The 16,974-nt window shown below is 37.1% G+C and overlaps 1 protein-coding gene across 1 annotated transcript in view; it reads right to left on the bottom strand.

Moving 5' to 3' along the window:
- Angpt1 (angiopoietin 1) overlaps nt 1-16,974 on the bottom strand; it is a 109,525-nt gene that overhangs the window by 59,406 nt on the left and 33,145 nt on the right. The window lies entirely within an intron of this gene.

Genomic DNA, 16,974 nt, shown 5'->3' with positions numbered 1-16,974 from the left:
TCTTCTTCTTCTTCTTCTTCTTCTTCTTCTTCTTCTTCTTCTTCTTCGTTTAATGGCTCACATGGTCCAATGGTCCAATATTTTATGCCCATACAGTGTTCAGTGTGGGGTCACCCAGTGGAGCATCATTGATCTGCCAGGATCACACCCTTAAAAAACAAAACAAAACACCAGATTCTCCTCCCCTCAGAATTCATGAACTATCAACAGCGCCTTAATTATGGGCATAAGTTTGTGAATCCCTGTTTCCTCCTCGATAGAATGCTGACTGCCTTGGTCTCATGAAGGTCTTGTGCAGGCAGTCATAGCTGCCATGAGTGTAGTGGTTCTAGCATGTACAGAAAACATTGTTTGCTCGTCTTTTCTGGCATCTGCCTCTTGTGAACTGTCCACCCTCTCTTTTGCAATGGTTCCCCAGCCTTGGTGAAAAGGGTAGATTATGTATGTCCTGTTTCCAGCTGAACACGTCACAGACACTTTTTTCTGCACTTTGACAAGTTTTGAGTTTCACTGCACAAAGAACTTTCTCCAATGATGCCTGAGAGCTGCACTAATCTACGGTTAGAGATATTTTTAGAGGGCGGTTTGCCACTATGCTGATTGTGCACTAGAAGAGTAGATTCACCCCTGAGACTTGTGAACTCCACAACCGTGTTGTTGAACACATTTACAGTACCAGCCATCCTTTTCCTATTATAGGGTTAGTCTTAAATGCAATGAAAATGAAGTTGGCTACCCTCACAATACTTGGGCCATTATTGTACTTCTGGGAATATATAGAGAATAGTTCTAATTAAATTTACAGGCTTTATTTGATTTCTACAATTTAAGGTGATGGATTTTAAAAATTCCTAAACTTAATTTCTAAATACTATTAATTTACCTATTTTGTATCATATGTGTGATGATTTAATTTCACGGTATTAAATAAAATACAAAACACAGTTAAATTTTCTTTCTAGGTTTTAAAATTGGCTTATAAATTATAATCTTTCTTTCTTTCTTTTTCTCTTTCTGTTGAGACAGGGCCTCTCTGTATAGTCCTGGCTGTCCTAGAACTCAATCTGTAGACCAGGCTGGCTTTGAACTCAGAGATCTGTCTGACTCTGATGCCTATGTGCTGGGATTAAAGGTGTGTGCCACCACATGCAGCTACTGTTTTGTACTGTCAAAATCTAGTTGTTTTGATAGAATTGGCTTTGGTTTGTAAAAAGTTTCTAGGACCTCTTTAATCTAAAGCCACATAACACTACTGTCTATGTTTAATGCTCTAAACATCCACATTACATTTGATATTTAAATTCTTTCTTCAAAAAGTATTTTGGCAATGTCAGTCATTACTGCATTGTAACAAAATTGTTAACGAGTTCTTCAATGAGAAGGGCCTTATTTATTCACTGAGCTTCCCCCATTCTTAAGTTCTCATTAATGAAATCAAAATACTCAAATTGACCCATTTAATAGTTCTTGGCTAAAGATTTATGTGCCGTCTAAAACACTAATGATTTATCATTTTCTAATAAATATATAATACTTTCATAAGTGCTTTCATCTAATTAATAAATTTTGTAATAGTATCTTTGTTTAATGAATATGTCTTCAATCACTTGAATTCTTGATGTTTCTATATAATCAAAACATCAAATATCCAACTGCTATTAAATGGATTTGTAAAGCATGAAAAGGGTACAAAATACTGGCTTGAATTTATTAAATGGAACTGAATAATATTTATCCTCTTATAAGTAATAGGCAGTCTAATATTTGTAGAATGAGTTATATTAATGTAAATATTTTAAACTATAAATTTGCTATGTTCTAAGAAAGCAAAGTTTTGTGTAAGATATGTTGCCAAAATGTAAAATTTTAAATGTTTAATAATTTATCAGTTTGTACACAGCTAACACCTATGCTAATGGTTTTGTATATTTATATCCAAAGCACCACTATGAAAATCTGCGATGTCAACACAGAATAAGTACACACACCAGAAGGTTTATATGACAGTGAGGAAATGTGGATTTTATTTGTTAGTTTGCTTGATTTTTGCTAAATGTGTGCAAAGAGCCATTTACAACATATAGAGGTAAATGCTTGCCCCCAAAAGGCTATTTTTAATGACATTGGGCATGTCAGCAGCACATCTAAAGACAAAGAAACAGTTTGCTAGATTTTGTTTCTGATTAACTACATGGACAATTAGTTTTCAAAATCAATCATTCATAATCACTTTATACTTGATTCCTTCTTATGTGTAAAAGTGAAAAATATCTTCATTAAATTCCCTAAGTAGTACGCATAGAAGTATTAAGATGGCACAAGAGGACAAAAAAACACAGGAAAATGTGGTGAACAGAAACTGTTGAGGAAACCCATTTTTCTTTTCAGGGTGAATAAAGAAGAAAGTAATTTATCTAAAAACAAAATGATTCTCTCATTGGACACACTACTTCCTGTCCTCCTGTATGTGCTTATTTGAAGGAACACAGTCCTTTCCCTCCCTTTTCACTTCCTGTGCCCTTTGCTTTTCCACTTCAGGAAGATGTGGGTGAAGGGGCTGTTATGTGGTTAGAGAAGCTCTTTCACACACATTTTCACAAACAGGAAGAAGGGAAAGGTTGCCTGTTATATTACTTTGTGGAATCTGTGTCAGTGTTGTCTAAATTAGTAGTATAAATTCTCTATCTGGAAAAATGTACTATGGTTAACATTTTGTTGTTATGGTAATGTGGGTGACATAGATCTTTGGTTTGATCCATGTTTGAATCAGCATTTTTGAAAATCTGACAGAGCATCTCTCCATAAGACAAACACATTCCTTCCCCAACAAATAAGCTGCTTCTTCTAAATCATTCATTATGAAATTTTATCTTTAAAACTTTGATTTAGGCTATATTTAAGAGTGCTAAATCATTGAAAAGTGAATTTATTTGAAAATATTCATTCACAACATATCTTTAGTACTTTTATTTTATATCGTGGTTTAATGAAGAGTCCATCTATATGGGTGAATTGACTTTCAGGATATTTATTAAAATCAGTCTATAATGTAAAGTAGTCATAAATATTTCAGAGGTAGTCATGTAAATCACAAACAAAGCAGAGTAAAGAAAGGTAATACTGGAGAAACTATCACTGATACAATGATTACAAAAAACATTGATAATAGCATCATTAAATTTCTGTTCATTTTTCTGAAACACATCCAGAACATAGACGTACACAGAAGAGTGGCACCTGCTACTGTCTTTATTTTCTCAAGTTCAAATCATGTTGCTCATTAAATCCAGGGAAGTTAAAAATCATCTAGTCAATTGTACAATCTTATTGAATTGGCCTTTTCTTTAAAAACTTAATTGGCTTATTTCATTAATTGACTAAATTGGATATAATAATTACTTTAAGTCAAAAAGAAGAAAGTAATATCAGGGTATCCTGTAATCTTTATTTAATAATAAATACTCAAACATTATTTAATATTAAATGACAACATTGTGATACATAGACAATATTTTGGTTGTTACTGTTTGAATAATTTCATTGCTAAGTATAGAGTGTTCTGAAATTTAGTGTCTTGCTTAGATATTATGAAATTGATAGAAACAAAGAAAGACAATAAAAGAGGATAAATTTTTGAATTTCATGAGTCAGAAACAGTAATAAACTTTTTATCAAGGTTTTGGGATTCACTTAGTCCAGCAGATCCTGGAGGAGTGGGTGATGAATAACAGTGGGGCATACAAAACTTAATGGAAGAGACGATAAGAGGCTCCAGCTAGTCAGAGCTTTAGAGTTATCTAAAAACTGGCTTGATGTCGTTGTCTATCTTTCAAAGACTTTAAATTTATTGTAAAAATAGATGTGAATGCATGAATTTAAAACTTGACCTTTATACCTAAAGTTTCCTCTTTGAATGTATGATATTCTTTTCCTCTCCTATTCTTTAGTCCTAATGGATATATCTTTCATTTAATGCAGAGTCTTTGAATCCCACTATACTAATCTGCCTCCTCTCAAAATTCATTTTCTCCCACCCTACCCTTGAAGGTGAGTCAGGCCTGAAGAAGGGCTAAGATGGTATTAAGCATTTGTGTTGGTCTCTATCCACTGTCTCCTCACTCACTCAGCCTTCTCACCCCTACAATAATTACAATAACTTCTGGAGTTTTAAATATTTTTCTACATAGTGTGTCTCAATTTTTTTCAATACTGCATCTCAGTCTTTTCCTTTGTCACTCCTTATATTGAATCTATGTATCTACTTGGTTTCCTATGAGGATTGAAGCAATGTGACTATGTGTCCTGCTTGACATTCCTTTGTACTTCAAAACTTTGTTCCTCCTTCCCTCCCTTTTCACACTGTCTTTCTCTGCTGCTAAGTTCATTTCCTCTTTCTTCTTTATTTGTTTACCTGCATGTCACATAAATTTGCACATGTATTAGGATTTCATTCTTGTATATTTACTTTTACACACTATATCATGGCTTCAAAGTACTTCAGAGGTGATTATAATAGAAAAGATTTTTTAACTGCATATTTGCATGCCTCTTGATTTCACACTGCTTATTTCTATTTATCTGTCAGGCAGTCCCTCCTGCTAGTCTGGCTTTCATTCATGTTAGGCTAGCCAACCTGCCAGATTCCATTTTCTCTCTTTTTCTTACTGATCCCTTTTCTTCTCCCAGTTGTCATCAGTGAAAAATACAGAAAAATAGAAATAAAAAACCAACTTCCTTACGGTTCTATAATTATTCTCTTTACTTCTTGTCTTTTCTTGTCTTTTAACTCAACCCATATTAATTGGACACCTTCTACATGTAAAATTCTGTCTAGGCTACAGACATAAGGATTGTGAAACATGTCCTCAGCGAGGTCACAGTCTGAATGTAGGGGCTACCTATAGTAGCAGCAGATCTTTCATGATAGTTGAATCTATGATAAGTAACATTTCTTGACAGAAAAAAATTCAGCTCCTACTGGCATAAGCCAAAAGGTAACTTTAGGTAAGGCATGATCATGTTTCCAATAGTGTGACCAGAAATGTGTTTCTTTACCTTCCTCATGAGTCACTTTTGTTGGTTCTCTACCTGGTCACAAGATGGCTGGCAAGTCCAGCCTCTAGGGCTATTGTATTACTAGTGTAAACAGAGTATCGAAAAGAAAGAATGCAGGTAATTGTTATCGTAAAGACATATGTCAAGTGCATTGGGAGCTTTCAAGGAGAATGAACTCCATCTGCCAAGCAGACTCAGGAAAGCTGCCTCAAAGAGATAACACTTAAAATAATAAAACCTGCAGAACAGCTTAACGGAGGTAAGGTTTAAGAGCCTCGGATGTTAGTTCAAAGACTTCACTCATGCAGATATCAGCAATAAATCTAGAAAGTCTTGGGAAAGGGTCATTATTCATTCTTTTCATTTATCCTTATCTGTACAACTAAATCTTTGTCATCTAAAAGGAAGAACAGGAACATGAGCAGGTGCATGTCTGTCTGTCACCAGGCAACATTCAGTCGGTAAGCAAATGGAAACTGAGACCAACAGCTGTTGAGTGTTTCTTGCTTTTCCCTTGATTTTACCAACCAATTTCAACCCAGATGGTATACCGGCCACCCAGCTGACTTCAGGGAAGGGCCACAAAAGCTGAGGCAGAGGGTCACTTCAATCCAGATGAACCTTCAAGAAAAAACTTCCTGGAATGTGGACTTATTAATTCCTAATCACAGTCACCTTAGAGGACACAGAGATCCATTAGCTTTGCTTCCCGAGACAAGGTAAAAACACTGGCTTCTCTTTCTAGTTATTTCTGAATAGTTTGGTATAAAAAACCAATTACTAAGACCTCCACTTTGAAAATGCTCCCCAGAAATCTAAATAATTTAAAGGGACTTTCAGAAGTAGAAGAAGATACTTCTTTGGATCACAAGGGTGTGAAAACATGAGTTATTTACAAGTAGCCCACAGTTCAGTGTTTTGTAAACATAGATATGAAGATGAAAGCAACTTCCCAGTGATGTTATAGTAGATGCACAAATATTTATATCCACAAGAATACATTAAGGTTTTATGCCTAGAGGTAGTATGGTATTTCTGTCACAGCTAAAGTGCACATTCAAGGATTTCAAAGGTAGTACCTGTGGATTGATAGCTTTGTGAAAACTGGATATATACCCAGTTACATACTTTGTTTAATAACAATAACCATTCATTCTTCACAAATTGTTTTTCTGTATTTTCTTTTTGGGCCCCCTACAGCAGTTACGAAAGCTGTGTGACCCCTATCATTTGTTCATAAGGTCACTTCATTAACAAAGATACTTCAGGTTTCAGGTGTGTTAATTTCCCATATAATGTTTTCAGCCTGACAGACACAAAAGAGTTTCCCTACATGTGGGAAAGCTTAAAATCCATATATGTGTATATATGTATATATATATATGCGTTTTCTATAACTGGATGTATATATCACAAAATACATACAGACTATTTTCAAACACTCTTAATCTGAAGTCTGAATTAAGTTAGCTGATGTTTCCTTTCAAAGCTGCTGGTGCTCCACATGTTCTCTCTGACTATAGCATAAGGTAAACCAAACTTGAATATCATTTACTTACTGCATGATTATTTCAATTAGCACAATTTGAAACAATGAACTATTTAAGCTTTATCTGAAATATTTAGATAATCTATAAATTCTTAAATATCTGTCACCTTCACAGTGGTATAATAATAAACATAATAAAATCAACTAGTACTCATTGAATATTACCAGATGCTAATTTCTGAATTTCGAATGTATAGTTTAAGTGTTTCATTCCATCCTCATAAATGTCTTCCAAGGAGTTGTGGGGTACGTTACTTATATAAACCGAGGCCCAGTGATGCTGTTTAATCTCATTAAAACTTATAAGTGGCAAAGCTCAGTAACTATGACAATGAAAAACGTGGCTGTGGTTTGCTAGCTTTTGTTGTCTGGCCAAGCTGAAATGAAACTCCAATAGATCATCTGATGTAGACACCCCTGAAATACTATTCTCAACTGCGAAGTCACACCCAGTTTCTGGTGTAGTTTGACATAGACCTTAATTCTGAATTAGTAGAGGCTTTTCTCAGGGAAACAGGCAACACAGGGATGTGATAAGAGCAGACGTGACAGATGTTGACATGAGGATAAAAGGAGGCACAGGCAGAAGAACTGATCATGAGATGGGAAACCTCATCAGAAATGTGCCTCTGTGAGGATCCGCAACTTCAAAAGCTAATGGGATTAGAAATTAAGTGGTCCCTGGAGCTGAGCCTAGGGATGGAAAATATAGTTCAGTGGCAGGACAGTAGTCTAGTGTGCATGAGGCTCTGTGTTTAAAAGCACTACAGAAGGACCTCTAGTTTTTAAATTTTTAGTATGAAAGTAGAATGTCACATAGTTCTAGTGCAGTTTGAATGGTATATCTATATATTTTCTCCAATGTCCTTCTAAGAAGAAATAACTCATATGTAAAATTTAATGTATTTCCACATCTCCAGTATTAAAATAAGAGCAAAACAAAAGCATTTGGCTAAAAAATATAAATGGAGGTCTAACTTTGTGTAATAAAATAACCATTAATTTTTTCATTTTTTTTAAATGTGATTAGGATGATTTATTTGAACACAATTTTTCTCACTAAATTTGATCTTTGGCAATTTCATATAAGCAGATAATGTGTTCTGATTTCTCTCATTCCACCATTTACTGCTTCCCTTTCACCCCTGCTAGTGTGTCCTCCTGCCAAAACCTTTTTATTAATTTATTTTTTTATTAATTACAATTTATTCACTTTGAATTCCAGCTGTAGCCCCCTCCTTCGTTCCCTCCCAATCCTACCCTCCCTCCCTCTTCTCCTCCCATGATCCTCCCCCAGTCCACTGATGGGGAGGTCCTCCTTCCCTTTCATCTGACCCTTGCCAATCAGGTCTCATCAGGAGTGTCTGCATTGTCTTCCTCTGTGGCCTGGTAAGGCTGCTCCCCACTCAAAAGGAGGTCATCAAAAAGCCAGCCACAGAGTTCATGTCAGAGACAGTCCCTTGTTCCCCTTACTAGGATACACACCTGGTCACTGAGCTGCCATGGGCTACATCTGTGCAGGGGTTCTAGGTTATATCCATGCATGGTCCTTGGTTGGAATATCAGTCTCAGAAAAGGCCTCTGAGGCCAGATTTTTTGGTTCTTTTGTGCTCCTTCTGGAGCCCCTGTCCCCTCCAGTTCTTTCTATCTCTCCCTTCTTTCATAAGATTTCCTGCACTCTGCCCAAAGTTTGGCTATGAGTCTCAGCATGTGCTTCAATATCCTGCTGGGTAGAGTCTCAGAGGCCTTCTGTGGTAGACTTCTGTCCTGTTCCCCTTTCTGTATTTTCTCTTTGGGCCCCCTACAGGCAGTTGTGGATGCCATGTGACCCCTGCCATTTGTTCATAAGGTCACTCATTAACAAAGATATTCCAGGTTTCAAATGTGTTAATTTTCCATGTAATGTTTTCAGCCTGGCAGAACTGTACTGATTTTAGATTAAAAAAAAAAAAAAATTCCCCACATGTGGGAAAGCTTAAAAGGCATATTTTTATGCTCTGTTATGAGTGGACAAATAATTGATTTCAGCAAAATTTATTAAAATGGAATGAATGTCCATCCCCAGGAAATGCTAGAAGCACAGAGTCAGTGCAAAATGATTCTGAATACTGATGTACCAGGAAGTCTTCAAGGTTTTATAGAGCTTCTTTTTTAAATTTTAATTTATGTGTGTTCATGTAAAGGTTTCAGTTCCCTTGGAATTGGCATTACAGACAGTTGTGAGCTGCCATGTTCTGGGTTCTGGGAATTGAACTGGTGTCCTTTAGGAAGAACAGACAGTGCTCTTAACCACTGAGCCATTTCTCCAGCCCGTGTTCAAGGTTTTAAGGAAAATAAGGCTGACTGTTAACATGTGACCACCACTTCACCTCTGACACTGGTGACAGAATAAACTTGAATTCCTGACTGTTCATGCAAGTTTGACATGTGGTTCCATTCTGATCATAGGGTTTCCTAAGGCATTAGGAGAAGATAGTGAACTACTGATTTAAACCATGAAGAGGGTGGAATTTGGTTTATGACACCAGGCAAGCTCTTGGGTGTGTGATATTTTGCCTTAAGCTACCTAGCAGCACAGATGCGCCTAAAACTGATGTTCCCTGTCTGTCTCTGTCTTCCTCCCTCCCTCCCTCTCCTCCTGCTGTGTTTTTCTCTCTCTTTCTCTCTCTGTGTATGTGTGTTTGTATTTATACCACCCTGACTGCCTTCCAGATGGCATACCAAACAGCTGCAGAAACTCTGCAAGAAATATCTAAGTCAGATGTATGTAGATTGAGGACTTATTATGGTTGAGATTAGCTGTGTGTATTTGTGAGTCTAAAAGTTTAAATAACCAGCTATACATCTTTTCACAGTTGCATCTCTTCTTAAAACTGAACCCTCTTTCATGATTTCCTTGTTTTTTATTGCAAAGTAATATTCTATTGTATAGATGTACCACAATTTTTGTATCCATTCCTCAACTGAGGGGCATCTGGGTTGTTTCCAGTTTCTTGCTATTACAAATAAAGCCGCTACAAACATGATTGAGCAAATGGCCTTATTGCGTACTTGAGCATCTTTTGGATATATGCCTAGGAGTGGTATAGCTGGATCTTGAGGAAGCGCTATTCCTAGTTGTCTGAGAAAGCACCAGATTGATTTCCAGAGTGGTTGTATAAGTTTACATTCCCACCAGCAGTGGAGGAGGGTTCCCCTTTCTCTACAACCTCTCCAGCATGTGTTGTCACTTGAGTTTTTCATCTTAGCCATTCTGATGGGTGTAAGGTGAAATCTCAGGGTCCTTTTTATTTGCATTTCCCTGATGACTAATGATGCTGAGCATTTCTTTAAGTGTTTCTCTGCCATTTGATATTCTTTTATAGAGAATTCTCTGTTTAGCTCTGTACCCCATTTTTTAATTGGAAATTTGCAGATAAATAGTTGGAACTGGAAAAGATCATCCTGGGTGAGGTGTCCCAGAAGCAGAAAGACACACAGGATATATACTAACTCATAAGTGGATATTAGAAATATAATATTATTAAATCTACTAAAATCTGTACACCTAAAGAAACTAATCAAGAAGGACTCTGGCTAAAATGCTCAGTCCCTATTCAGAAAGGCAATGAGGCTGGACATCAGAAGAAGGAGAAAATAGGGAAAAGTCAGGAGCCTGCCATAGAGTGCCTCTGAAAGGCTCTACCCTGCAGGGTATCAAAGCAAATGCTGAGACTTATGGGCAACCTTTGGTCAGAGTGCAGGGAATCTTATGAAAGAAGTGGAAGATAGTAAGACCTGGAGAAGAAAGGAGTTCCATAAGGAGGGCAACAGAGCCAAAAAATCTGGGCACAGGGGTCTTTTCTGAGATTGATACTCCAACCAAGGACCATGCGTGGAGATAACCTAGAACCCCTGCACAGATATAACCCATGTCAGTTCAGTGTCCAAGTGGGTTCCATAGTAATGGGAACAGGGACTTTCTCTGACATGAACTGATTGTCCTGCTCTTTGATCACCTCCCCCTGAGTGGGGAGCAAGCAGCCTTACCAGGCCACAGAGGAAGAAAATGCAAACACTCCTGATGAGACCTGATAGACTAGGGTCAGATGGAAAGCAAGGAAGACTTCCCCTATGAGTGGACTTGGGGAAGGTCACTCGTGGAGAAGGGGAAGGGAAGGAGGGATTGGGAGGGGAGAATACAAATTCTACAGGGGGGATACAAATTGAATAAAATGTAATTAATAAAAATTTAAAAAAATGAACCCTAAGTTCATAATCTATTGTTCCTAAAGAACTTATTCTAAGGTACACTTAGAATGTTCATATTTAAATATGAACATCTTAGTTCATGTAGATGTAAAACTTAAAAGAGGCCTGACATTGATCTTATGTTACAGTTTGATCTTATCTTACAGTTGATCTTATCTTATCTTACAGTTTTGATTTTATAAATCCAGTATAAAGGCAGGTCATCTTTGGCAGGTCCCATATTAATACAACTCAACATAGATGATCTGACTCAGACTGTTATACCATAGCCATCTGTAGAATAAAACATGATAGTACACAAAAGCCATTATAATTCTTTAGCCTAAAGTAAATTCAGAATTTAAATAATGAGCTGAAATCATTATTATCATTATTATTATTTTATTGTGTGTGCTCATGTGTGTGTGTGTGTGTGTGTGTGTGTGTGTGTGTGTGTTTTGCAGGCACATGTGCCACAGCATGTTTGTACAGCTCATAAGATAATTCTCAGGCACTGATGTTTTCTGTCCACTCTGGGAGCAGGAGATTGAACTCAGGTTATAGGGTTTATATATTAAATGCATTTACTAACTGAGCAATCCAGTCAGGTCTTAAAAATTTTATAGTATGATAGAATTTTAAAGATCTTTTGCCATTGACTTTAAAAAAATCTTATGCTAAAATATTTTTATATGTTTTTAAAACTAAATGCATATATAGTATAATACATCTAAGATTTTATTCTTTATTCTCCCTTCTGAAAGTGTAAAAATTTCCAGGATATTTTTATGTGTTCATAAGATACATATTTTTGAATTACTAAATAATGCTAATAAAGTATATTTTCTATCAGAGTAATTGCAGGTGTCATGTCTTATGATTAGCTAACATTTACTGTCAAAGTGGAACTTGGATTCATAAAAGAGCTACAGGATTTGGTTTGTGTGTGGTTGAGTCCAAAACACTTTGTTGAGGTTCTGTTGAAACTACTTGTGCTTCATTGCCTGAAGTCATGGCAGCATAAGAGAACCCGGGACAGAGTTTGTTCATCGTGCTGTTGGAAAACCAAGAGAACTCTTTTGTAAGAGGTCTTTCATCGTGGGAATGTACAGGCCTAGCTGGACCCAGGAGATAGTGCTTTGTAGATAGTTCATCTAGTTTCAGAAGTTGAAACTCAAATTCCAAAAGAGAACCACAATTTCAATCTGCCTCAAAAGATGTGGTTCAGAAATAGTTCATGGATGAGGTCAGCAACTGGAGATTTTAATTTTGTTATCACTAGTTCAGCTATACAGTATTTATCCTTTCTTTTTTCTTTTTACAGAAATTACAACTTTTCAAAAGGCAGATAACATGCTCCATCTAAAAGGAGAAACACACTGTGTTCAAAAGTAAACAACCACTTTCCCCTTAAGCCACTCTGTTTTATGAAAGGAAGTGCTAGATAGTATGGTTCGTTTTACGGAAATTGTAAATGTTTGACATACAGTTTTCTGTCAAGATAAAGCATTTCCCCCACTAAATGGGAACAAGCACTCACTGCAGTTTGTAGCTGATGACTGTGTTTATTTTCCTTTCTGTTTCTACCTAATGTTAAATTGTGCATTACAAATGGTCAGCAAAGAATCAAGTATTTCACTCAGTCAATGAAAGTGATATTTCCTATTTTACCAGTATTTATCTAAGAGGCTTTCAAAAACTTTTAATTTCCTCCCACCACTTGCCATGTTTTTAGAGTCATTCTGAATTCAAGAGAATTGCAATTCAAACTATCTCATCCCGTGACTGGTTGATTTACTTCACAACCTCAATAGACGCCGCGCAGGAGGTAAATTCCTTTCAGATGGTAGAATTATTCTGTGAACAGAGCCAAAGGACTACGAGGAACTGGGAAGGAAGCGAATGCTTCTTCAGTTCACCTTTTTAAAGAAGGCCAGAGACTTAAAATAATGCTCACATGTTCATACCATTGTAATCAGCCTCTGGGAAAGGCACTTTAGCCCAAATAATGCAGAGCACTGAAAAATTTGTCTTATCAGTCATTACAGCTCTCGGACGATGTGAAAGAATGTTTTAAAGAGACTCTCGTGGGAAGTTCCTATAACTTGTAACGTGTATTTCTTAAGAAGGAACTAAGAATATTAATGTCTCCATGTCCTTTATATTTATTTTTGTTTCTCTCCTGTGCATTTCCTTTCCCAAACTCTTTTACCTGTTCTTCAAAACTCAAGTTTCTTGAATGTAGATAGTCTTCTGTCTATGCAACTGAAACATGTAGTTAACTTTTCCTGCCACAGTCACATCCCCACTCAAAGATTTCTCTGGGATTTTAGTAAAAACAGTTGGCTTTCCATTGACCTTTTGCTGAGAAGTGGACATCATTACTAACATCTTCTCTATCACACTGTTCATTAATACCTATTCCCCTAAATTGCTGGTGTTGCTTTTTCTTTTTTAATTTGCTCTATAAAGAATTCTGAACTTGTCTTAATTTGATTTTACACTTACTCTTTTAAAAAAATGAGCTCACAGCCTCAGTAAATAAATCCTCTGAGATTATAAACAAATGTGTGTCCATGTAATTGTGCTGAGGGTTTAGGTTGCCTGGTAAGAAAAGGTAATCTGTTTGATTTTTATTTTTTCAGTTGGATCTATGGCCCATTTTCTATGTCTACCTTACAGGCTGTCTCCTCTGAGGACACAGCAGTCTTTGGGGTGATCCAGAGTTATTTACTGAATTCAATGTGACTGCATCTCTGTCATCCACACCTTGTACCATGAGTACCTTGATAAGTGGCTCAAAACTAAACTTGATTTTTTTTGTTTGTTTGTGTTTGTTTTTTTAGAAAGGCATTAATATAATTGTAGTTAGTTACCCCAGAAATCTATGTTTGGAGTCTACTTTTATAACTTGTTATTTCCAGTTGATTCTAATTTCATGAGTACATTGCCATTGCTTTCCTTTCCTTCTGCCCTTGTTTGACTCTGAACTTAGTTCTCTCCCAGGAGCTCACTTGGAGATTTGCACCAAGGTCCACCACCTCTACTTTGTTTTCTCAGCACAGTGCAGTGAAGAAAAGCGCAGATTCTGGATTCTGTGTCCAATGGGTCGGATCCCAGCTTGCTGACTGGCTCCCAGTATCTGCTTATAATGACTGCACTTATTTCTCTGGGCTTAGTTTCTTGATCTTTCACATGAAGTTAGTAATAATGTGCATCGTATAATACTGTCATGAGATGAAATAAGTTAATAATGTAAGCAAACGTCTCAAAGGTCTGGCATACTTGAAAGATTTACTGACATAATAGTAACTTTGAAAACTCCCAGGTAGACTTCTGCTTTCAGGATCATTAGCTTTCAAATATTTCCCTTCTACATTGTGACTAGGGAAACTTTTGAGAATACAGTATAATTTCGACATTTCTCCCCTCCCTTTCTTTCCCCAAATCATCCCATATACCACTCCCTAAACATCCTTCAAATTCATGGCCTCTTTTTTTTCACTAATTATTAGTGCAAGCACAGGTCTGTATATATGGTGTTACTTGCATGTGTGTTTTAGATTTTTTTTTTTTCTAAAATGCAAAGGTCATTCCATCCCTTTTTACTAACAATGAATTGCCATTGATTTAGAGGAGAAAAATTATCCAGCTTCCTTTATCTCAATTTACCTCTCTTACTTCCTCTTTTACAGTTTATGTCCTTGATAACAAGATTCAGCCTGTTGATCTAAATGTACTAGCCCTATCAAAATTCATGACTAAAGGACAACATACATATTATTTGTGCTCTCTGTGGAAGGCAGGTCCTGGACTATCTTCCCTTCAAAGACTTAGCTTTCATGTCTATATTTACTTCCAACCCACCTGTGCTTAAATACTAGATCCATTATTTCTAGCTATAAAGATAACTGGGTCAAACTCTTAAGTATCTCATGTAAGTTGCAAAATGTGCTGAACTTACTAACTCCTTCCTATTGTTGCAGCAATTACAAAGTTAACACGGATAAAGTTTTTACAGGGTATTATAGCCACAATAAACTCAATAAAATCATTAAGAGAAGTCTACAGATGCTGGGTGATACTCTCCTGGTGATGATATTTTTTTTTTTTTTGTGGTTTGTGTGTGTGTGTATTTTGTGTGTACAGGTACACTTGTTTTGTGTATACACTGTGAATGCCAGGGGTCAATATCAGGTTTTCTTTCTCAAGTGTCATCTATCTTGTGTATTGAGGTAGAATCTCTCACTGACCTGGATCTTGCCAAGTAGTCTGGGCTGTTTGGCTAGTAGATCCCAAGGAATTCACCTCTCCCCACCTTCCTGACAATGGGATTACAGGGGTTTTACCCCATGCCAAGCTTTCCCTTCTGGACTCTGGGGATCAAACTCGGGCCTTCATGCATGCACAAGCAGGCACTTAACAAACTATGGGTGCTTCGCTAGTTTCCTTGTCATATTTTAATACGTGTTTTTGACTGCTGCCTGCAAATCTGGTCCCACTACTAAAGAAGGATTCAGAAGTGTAATTCTCACTTGTTTTTCTATCAACTTGCAGTTTCCTTAAAGCCAATTAAATACTAAGCTTAAAATATATTGTTTATTAGCCAAAGTCCTCCGTCTTGGTTAGCTTCCTTAGGTGTGCAGTATTCTAGTATCTTATATTCTATGCTAATATCCACTTATGAGTGAGTATATATCCTGTGTGCCTTTCTGCTTCTGGGACACCTCACTCAGGATGATCTTTTCCAGTTCCCACCATTTACCTGCAAATTTCATGATTTCCTTGTTTTTAATTACTGAATAATATTCCATTGTGTAGATGTACCACAATTTCTGTATCCATTCCTCAACTGAGGGGCATCTGGGCTGTTCCCAGCTTCTGGCTATTACAAATAAAGCTGCTACAAACATGGTTGAGCAGATGTCTTGTTGTATAGTTGAGCGTCTTTTGGATATATGCCTAGGAGTGGTATAGCTGGATCTTGAGGAAGCACCATTCCTAATTGTCTGAAAAAGCATCAGATTGATTTCCAAAGTGGTTGTACAAGTTTATTCAATCCCCATTCAGAAAGGCAAAGAAGATGGACATCAGAGGAGGGGGAAAACAGGGAACAGGACAAGAGCCTACCACAGAGGGCCTCTGAAAGGCTCTACCCTACAGGGTATTCAGGCAGATGCTGAGACTCATAGCCAAACTCTGGGCAGAGTGCAGGGAATCTTATGAAAGGAGTAGGAGATAGTAAGACCTGGAGAGGACAGGAGCTCCACAAGTAGAGCAACATATCCAAAAAGTCTGGGCACAGGGGTCTTTTCTGAGACTGATACTCCAGCCAAGGACCACTCATGGAGATGGCCTGGAACCCCTGTACAGAGGTAGCCCATGGCAGTTCAGTGTCTAAGTGGGTACCATAGTAATGAGGACTGTCTCTGACAGAGACTGATTGGCCTCTGACAAAGACTGATTGCTCTTTGATCACCTCCCTCTGAAAGGGGAGCTGCCTTACCAGGCCACAGAGGAAGACAATGCAGACACTCCTGATGAGACCTGGTAGACTAGGTTCAGAGGGAAGGGGAAGAGGACCTCCCCTATCAGTGGACTGGGGGAGGGGCACAGGTAAGGAAGAGGAAGGGAGGGTGGGATTGGGAGAGGAGGAGGGAGGGAGGTACAGGGGGGATACAAAGTAAATAAACTGTAATTAATAAAAATAAAAATAATTTAATAATATATTGCTTTTTCCCAGGTATATCAGTGTTAGGACATGATAGGTACTTATCAAATTTTTGCTCTATAAAAACAAATAATCATTGTTATTCCTCAGACGAGAATTATAAAAGGGTAATCATTACAAAACTATGTTTGAATGACTAGATAAACTCATGAAGCACCTTTTAGTACAGCAGATTTGCACTCCAAGCTGACTTGAACAATGAGAAAATGAGTATGTCACTTTATGATGGGCCTAAATAGTGATTCCGTTTCCAGTTTTTCATTTCTTTCCTCATTTTTTTTCTTTTTTTGCATTTTTGTCATTAATTTAATTCTCAATTTCATATTATGATGTGGTTTCTACTGCTTCCAATGTCTGTGATGGTTTCTTAATCACCAGTGTATAGAGGCGACAATGACTGGTGACTACT

The sequence above is a fragment of the Psammomys obesus genome, unplaced genomic scaffold (genome assembly GCF_907164565.1).
Source record: "Psammomys obesus unplaced genomic scaffold, mPsaObe1.curated_primary_1811, whole genome shotgun sequence".
NCBI classification, from domain to species: domain Eukaryota; kingdom Metazoa; phylum Chordata; class Mammalia; order Rodentia; family Muridae; genus Psammomys; species Psammomys obesus.
Note: the sequence above shows the minus strand (reverse complement) of the source record. Positions and strands in the feature narration are given on the sequence as shown.